This window comes from Cupressus sempervirens, chromosome 10 (genome assembly GCF_028749045.1).
Source record: "Cupressus sempervirens isolate cs-2001-9-10 chromosome 10, ASM2874904v1, whole genome shotgun sequence".
Classification (NCBI taxonomy): Eukaryota; Viridiplantae; Streptophyta; class Pinopsida; order Cupressales; family Cupressaceae; genus Cupressus; species Cupressus sempervirens.
The window spans coordinates 83,552,187-83,560,321 of record NC_143127.1 but is presented as its reverse complement, the minus strand read 5'-3'; the positions used below and the strand labels follow the sequence as shown (position 1 = coordinate 83,560,321).

The following is an 8,135-nucleotide window of genomic DNA, read 5'->3' as shown; positions in this document are numbered from 1 at the left end:
TTTTCTTGGATTTTGTGATAATTTTTTCTCTCTGTTTTGGTACCTTTTTCTCAAATGGAGAAAATTCCTTCAGTAAAAATGATTTGCACGGTTCCCCTGTATAGATGACAAAGAATCTTCAAATACCATTCAAAAAGTCTTCAGTCTTTCCAACTGGGCAAGTGATGTTCAAGGTCTTTCAGTGGGAGATGAAGATTAAGGTTCTGCATAATCTTATTGCACTAATGCTTCCTGATCCTGACAAAAGATAAACAAACTTGAAGCAGTGTGATGGAGCAGGTTTTGTAAAACATTTTTGTAGCAATTGTTTCATTTTTCTAGAAGCTTTTTAGGCCCTGCTTCATGCATGAGAATGACAGACATGAGAGGCATTCCTGTTATTTCCTTCCACTGTTGTTTCCTTTCCATGTTAATTTCATCATGTTTTCCATATTAGATATGCATTTCTATGCATCAGTTGCACTAGTAACAGCATTTAGCTCGAATTTTTTTCCCAAAGGCATTTTCAGTGTCTACTATCTTATGGATTAATGCGTTATTTAAGAATATGTACCCTGCTATCAAAATCTGGATACCATGATTGCATGGTAGTTCTGAGCAGCAAACTGAGATGTGCATTTTCCCAAGGGGGACACTTGGTTTTTTTTCCAACCTTCTGTATAGTTTTTACGTTTTAGTTGGCTATTTGGCTACTACCAACCTGAGCTTACCAAGACAGAGGGTTAGATGCAACAAATTGAGCTTCCATATCAGGTCAAATTTTCTTTACAGAAGTAGGTATCACAGATCAGCCAGCCTTTTTTACAAGAATAATCATGTGCGTAAGGAACATGAGGTTCTGTAGAACTAAGAGCTAACGATCTTCCAAGACTTAAACAATCTAGAGGGTTTGAAAAGTGCCCAAGAAAAGGTTCTGTACTGGTGCATGTTTAGCAAGCAAGCTTTAATTTTTCAGGCATATTTTGGACAGAACCAAAATCCAATTAGCATTTTAGATCAGGCAACAGCAGGTTTGTTTAAACTTTATATCAAATTTTGATGTGCTAATGGTCTATCTGAATGATGGCTATAAAATGGGCTGCAAAGATATCTTCTGAAAGCACATATAGGGGCAAAAATGGAGACACCATCCTATATGAAACTTTATAGACTATATATACACTGAAAGGTTTTCCAATGGGACGCTTTCAAGGTATTTGTATTGGGCTTGAGGTCTGGAGATGTGGAAATATTCTATTTGAGCTTCATCAGCATCAATGGCATCACTTCATAGAAGAGATTGGGTCACCTATCTTTTAAGACACTATTTGAGGCTATGGTAGTTTCTATTATTGTGCTTGTATCTCACAGAGATTGCACCAACTTTGAGCTGTAAGTTAGACATAATGCTAAGGGTACCTGGGGAAATCCTTCGACAAGTCTTTTGGTATTTTGAACATCCTGACCAAGACCAAGGCAAAGGGAGAACTATGGATCCAAGCAGAATCGGAAGCCAAAGGCTTTGGGTGGTTGTATAAGGGGTGTGGGCTCTTTTTTGACACACGCAGAGTAAAATCTGAAAAATATTTAGCCTTTGTTGTGGCTGTGTAATTAATTGATATGTCATTTGTTAGCTTGTGGGATGAGTTGTGCTTCATGACACTGAAACAATCATACTTGCTCTACTCTTGGCACGGCCAAATTATTTTTGACATTCTCTTGATAAATTATTTGCAGCATGTATTTTGTTGCAATAGTCGAGAAGACCGCAAAATAATGGCACAATTCAAGTTATATTAGTGAATGTTAACGAACGCCTTGCATTTCAAAGTAAATGATCTGGGGCATTGATTTTGGCTACGGTAGTCTGGACACTGGTGGCATAATCTAAACAAAGGAGAGTTGGAATGGTGGAGTTGTAATTTTCTATGATAGCGTTACTAACATCCCATAATTTAAATATGCAATAATCTATTAGGTTTAATGTTAAAGAGGTTTAATTATCTATTAAAAGTTCATCATCAGGTTTAATGTTAATGTTGTAATAATCTATTAAAAGTTCATTATTTTAATATTTCTCATGTTTAGCTTCTTTGTGATATTTTTTTTCCAAATTTTTGACTTAGTAAATGTTTGAGAGTTTCTTGATTGGAAACTTAGAAACTTATATATTTTTTCAGTCTGTTAAACATATTTTTTCTATTGTGATATTACTTATCAGGATATAACTGTGTGATTTTGAGTCAAACTCATTGACCCATGTTTCATGAGTAGTGATTCAACATGAATCCATCTGTCATGAGAATAAATGGAACACTTAGCACTCATTGGATCTAGGTGATGTTCACAGGGGTGAAGAGGTCACCCATCCCAGTACTACTCCAGCCTGAGCGCGCTCAACTACGGAGTTTTCTTCATGGTTAAACCCAAAGCTCGCAACTTCATAATTTTTCATCTAAAAATGTCCTTCCTAGAAAAGATCATGTACGATTAAGCAATTCTTTTACTTAATCAAGCAGGTATTTGTATTTCATTTAATAAACATATCCTTCCTAGAAAAACCAATGAAAATGATTAATTAAATGAAATACAAATACCTGCTTGATTAATTAATTCTTTTACTTAATCAAGCAGGTATTTGTATTTCATTTAATAAATATGTCCTTCCTAGAAAAGATCGTGTAGTTTTAAGCGGTTAATTAATTATGTTACTTAATCAAGCAGATATTTGTATTTTATTTAATTAATCATTTTCATTGTTTTATGTTATTGGTTTGATCAGTTAATTTGTTTGTTATAATTTAGATTAATCAGTATATTTCAAACACAACAAATGAAGAAATATCTTGTATTTAAAAATTAAATAATAATCGGGCTTCTAACCATTTTTCATTTGTAGTCAAACATATGCAAACACTAAACAATAAAGCACAGTGACGTTCTATTGAGGGGGCCTTCCTTAAAAGAACAAGAATATTTAAGAAAAAAACTAGAATTCAAAATTTCATATAATTGGTAGAATTAAAAAAACTCAAATTGGTGGACAAATTTTCATACCACCTTTTCCAAATTTCCACCTTCGAAATCAGCACTCAAATATTAAATATTCTAGATAATAGAGTAGCAATTTTTTTGAAAAAAAATCTCTTTATGGAACTGAAACCTTAAACTGGAATTTGCACTTTCAAAGTCTTGGGTGCAATCAAACTTTGTAGAATGCTATTTTTAAAGGTCCATCCTATCCCTTGCTTTTTATCTTTGAACAAATACATTTTAGTACATCAATCAACCACCATAAACTATTTCAATTTCATTTTCTATTCAATCAACTCAACTGCGTATTCATTTACCTCTATCACAGCCACGATCACTTATTGGAAAAATCAACCGCACCATTGAGTCACTGCTACTGAAATTATTACTTCTCCAATTATTTATAAATTTAGTATCACAGGGGAAGTCCGTCCGAAACCAACTAGAACATCATACTACGATCATGTTGGTTGCTCCTACGTCTACACCAACCATAGGTATTTTATTCATCCAACCTCGTGAATATTTTTGTGTATCGGTTATTGTGCATGCACGGCTTGGTAAATTCGATGTCAAATATTAATCCTTACTTTTACCCATTCTCTATCTTTCCCTTTACTAGTTTATTTATTCTATCGTGATAATTGCACTTTTAAATATGTCAGGCGATATCTTCAGCCAGCCGAAGCCGCCACGTGGCTCCTTAAATATTCCATTTACCCACAATTTTTCAGTGTTTTTTTATCGAATAGTATACCGTGAAAATAAATTGAGCGGGAAATGTAGGCGATTAACGAGTTTGGTTTTGGCGCGCTCAGTTAGTGGCGCATATCGCGGAGTCTGCGTTTTCGAGTACTCACAAATGCAGCGATAATCATATAGCTGCATTGGCGGTGCCTTTGCTTTTTCTTGTTTCAAACCACGGACCGAGAAGGCGCGTTAGTAAGCATGGAGAGAATGTAGGGAAAAGGGAAGGTGAAGGAGCATGAGAGGGCAATTGGAATAGACCTGGGAACAAGCTATTGTTGTGTTGCGGTATGGCAGCCACAACATAACATGGCTGAGATTATTGTTAATGAACAAGGTAACAGAACCACTCCTTCTATGGTTGCTTTTACTGCCTCACAGAGACTTATTGGCGAGGCTGCGAACAACCAGATTGCAACCAATCCTGTCAACACTGTCTTCGATGCCAAGCGACTCATTGGAAGGGGTTTTGCTGATTCTTGTGTACAGGACGACATCAAATTGTGGCCTTTTACTGTAATCCAAGGGAAGGATGACAAGCCTGTGATCCAAGTCACCTATAAAGGAGAAACTAAATTATTTGCGCCCGAAGAGATCTCATCTATGCTCCACATGAAAATGAAGACTATTTCTGAAAAATATCTCGACTGCGAAGTAAAGAATGCGGTGGTAACTGTGCCTGCTTATATTTTAATGATGCGCAGAAAAGTGCCACAAGAGATGCAGGTAAAATTGCAGGGCTTAATGTCATGAGAATAATCAATGAACCGACAGCTGCAGCTATAACGTATGGCTTCCACGATACATCCACTGAAGAAAAAATCCTTGTTGTCTTTGATTTGGTGGAGGTACGTTTGATGTCTCTGTTCTGTCTGTTCAAAAGGGTAAAATTGTGGTTAAGGCTGTTAGAGGGGACATGCATTTGGGAGGTCAGGATTTTGACAACAGAATGCTTAATTATTGTGTTCAAAAGTTTAATGCAAAATACAAGTTAGATATGAGCAGGAGCCCTAAAGCTCTTAGAAGGCTTCGTGCAGAATGTGAGAGAGCAAAGAAAAATCTGTCTTCCGAGATAGAGACTGTCATTGACATCGACTGTCTCTACGAAGGACACGATTTTTGTGTAAAGATTAGCAAAGCAAAGTTTGAGGAGTTGAACGCCGACTTATTTCAGAAATGCATAGAAATAGTAAAAGAATGTCTGAAGGATGCCCACATGAGCAATGATAAAATCCATGACATTTTATTAGTGGGAGGTTCTTCCCGTATTACAAAATTGCATGAACTATTGAAACAAAGTTTTGAGCAGATAAGAGCTCTGCAACAAAGTAAACCCTGACGAGGCTGTCGCTTATGGGGCGGCTGTCCAGGCGGCGGCACTGAACCATGAAGACGTCTCCCTAGCGCTCACAGATGTTACACCTTTGAGCCTTGGAACTGATTCTGTCGATGATGGCAGAACTGTAATTATTCCCCGCAATACCCCAATTCCTGCCGAGGGGGTGGAATATTTTACTACATCGTGTGATAATCAAACTGTTATAAATGTTGGCGTCTATGAAGGAGAGAGAACATTGGTAGAAGAAAACAATTTTTTGGGTGAATTTTCATTAAAAGGAATCCCGGCTGCTAGATGTGGGGTACCAAACACTAAGATTTGCTTCAAAATAAGCGAAGATGGCATTCTCGCAGTCTCTGCAGAGGACGAGGGTAGTGGAACAAGTAAAGAGATTACCATAACTAACGCCGTTGGAAGATTGAGCAAAGAGGAGATCGATAAAATGATATCTGATGCAGAGAAATTTAGGGAGGATGATGAAAAATTCAAAAAGAAGAATCAAGCCAGAACGAATTTGGAGTGCTTTATTTACAACATGAAAAACAGGGTAAGGGAGACCAAGATTAAAAATAATATAAAGGCATCTGATGCAGAAGACATCCTGTCAATATTGGATAGTGCTGAAGAATGGTTGGATGAGAATGAAGACGCTGAAGCTTCTGAAGTTGAAAAGGAGTTGGAAGAGCTCAAGTCTGATAGGATGCCTCATTTTATCACTAATCTTTGAGGTATGTCTAATCTTTCAGATAGAGTTTTGAAATTCTGTCGATGAGATACTGTAGTCACTTGCTATTCAAGTTTTTGTGTTTGTTTTCTCTCGTTTTCAGGAAATATGTTCCTTGATTAAAAATTGAAGCATGAAAGGCAGGAGTAGTTGTCTTCGGCAACACTATTTTAAAGATCAAAATACATGGTGGGAAATAAAAGACAATGATGGCTTATTTTGCAAGTTGCACGGACAATTTTGTAAAGAGATTGCTTATGAATGACTAAAATTCGATCTTAATCCATACTCTGTTCATATGGGGTCATTTTTCTCCTGTTAGGTAAAGGAGATTTATATTGTTTGATCCTAAATTTTGTTAATTTGTATAGGCTGAGTATAAAATGGAGACCAGTTTTTATTATTATCGATTGGTCTTTGAATATTGTGAGGTAATTTTATTATCATCGAATGGTCTTTGAATATTGAGAGACAATCTATCTTTTTATTTTATTTTAATAATCTCCATGGACATGTACAATATCCTCCACTTCAAACAATATAACTTAACAATAAAGAGAAACAAGAAAAAACTACATTCAGTTGATTGAATCATACATGATATTCACTCAATCATCATTACTGGAAAATTGTAATATTAGAAAATGATTAAAGAAACCTGGTATTTATGCATTTGCAAAATGTAGTCAACTATAGATGTGTCCAAAATAAAGAATCATCTCTTACCAGTTCTTTTGAAGAATAAACATGACTATAGAACATCTTACATGCTTCAACAAAAAATCATGGCATCTGCAAAATTAATGTGAAACAAATTTATTAATAACCTTAAATTTAGTTATAATTTTTAAGAAAAAAGCATGCTGTAGCATAACACAAATAACAAAAGATGAAATTTCAAATAAACCTATCTACACACTTCAAACATATTACCTACATCCTATGACCAACCCATTCAAACGATTTGATCCATTCCCATTGCTTATGTTCTAAATTTGTTGAATGAAATATGAAGGATATTGTATTAAATAACAAACCCAAGGACTAGACCACGGTGTAAATGTATCTCATATATAGAATTATGAACATAATTATATCTCCATAATTCAAACACAATTTCCTACCTTCTCTTACCAACCCATTCAAACAATTTGATCCATGTCTACAAGATTATATGCATCTTCATGGAGGCATAGTTTTGATAGAAAGGGGAAAACCTTGAACTTAACCAATATTGAATTTTGAGGGCATCCCTTTGTAATGTAATTTTTTCTATGGTTTTCGAAATTTGACTTAGGAATTTTATAAGGGTTGCCAGAGGGTCCTTCTACTTGGGCTTATAATGCCTTTTAATATCATTTGAAATTCAAGGATCCTATTTCTTTGGATGATATGCCTTCTAAGGGCTCTAATGATTGTTAGCTTCAATAGTGAGCTTATCATTTCCTAATTACTTTGTGGTGGTTTTTCCTCCAACGTGAACTCTTGCTACCTTTTTAGTGGATGTTAGGCATTTTTTGGCTTGTCTTCGAGTATTATTTCTGCTTCATCTATTGCATGTCCTCCATTATTGTGGTCTATTATTTATCCCCTCCATATGGGATTTTGAATGGAAACATGTCTTAGAATTTTGTTCGTAGACAAATGACTTGTGCCAAGAAAGGGAATTTATATAATAGGCCTAGGATATTTGTTTCCCTTTACTTCTTATCTACAATGAAAATCCATTTGTTGGGTATGGTTTTCTAATCTCACTACTTACAAGGTTAATGATTCTTGCCTTGATGGATAATTTATAACAAGTTTTGGCCCTACATATGTTATCTAATAATAAAAACCTAGCGCACTAGTTATTTCTTGGTACTCAAGACATTAAAACATTATCAAAATCATTGTCAATTTAATATAATCCTACTTTTGGCTAAGCACACAATAATGTGCCTCACTTATAATATACTATTCAAGGTGTATTTTAGTGGCGAATATTTTTCTTTTGGCGAACTCTGGGATTTCTCGGGGTTGAAAATGGTGAATATGAATCTATCCCAGCGGAAGCCAAATCACCCATAATTATGGTGATGACCGGGAGTTATCGGGAATACATCACCAATAATTCTTCCTTTCATGTTGTTGATTATTGTATTTTCCTTGAATTCAGATGACTTGGATATTGTAACTACCTTCAATTTCGCCAATTGGTAATACATTTGATTCTGCATGACTCCATCCACTTCGCCCACTCTCATCAAGTTTTGATTACCTGTGTTAGTCCATTTTGCCTATAGTTATTGATTCCAAATTGGTAGAGTGGGC

At 35.4% G+C, this 8,135-nt stretch overlaps 1 pseudogene across 1 annotated transcript; it reads left to right on the top strand.

Annotated features, from left to right (window-relative positions):
- The first annotated feature begins 3,475 nt into the window (after window positions 1-3,475).
- On the top strand, window positions 3,476-6,108 carry LOC149532686 (heat shock 70 kDa protein 18 pseudogene; annotated as a pseudogene). The gene is made up of 4 exons (XR_016357405.1): window positions 3,476-3,572; window positions 3,678-3,856; window positions 3,976-5,826; window positions 5,926-6,108. The product of XR_016357405.1 is annotated as a heat shock 70 kDa protein 18 pseudogene (transcript).
- Window positions 6,109-8,135: the final 2,027 nt, after the last annotated feature.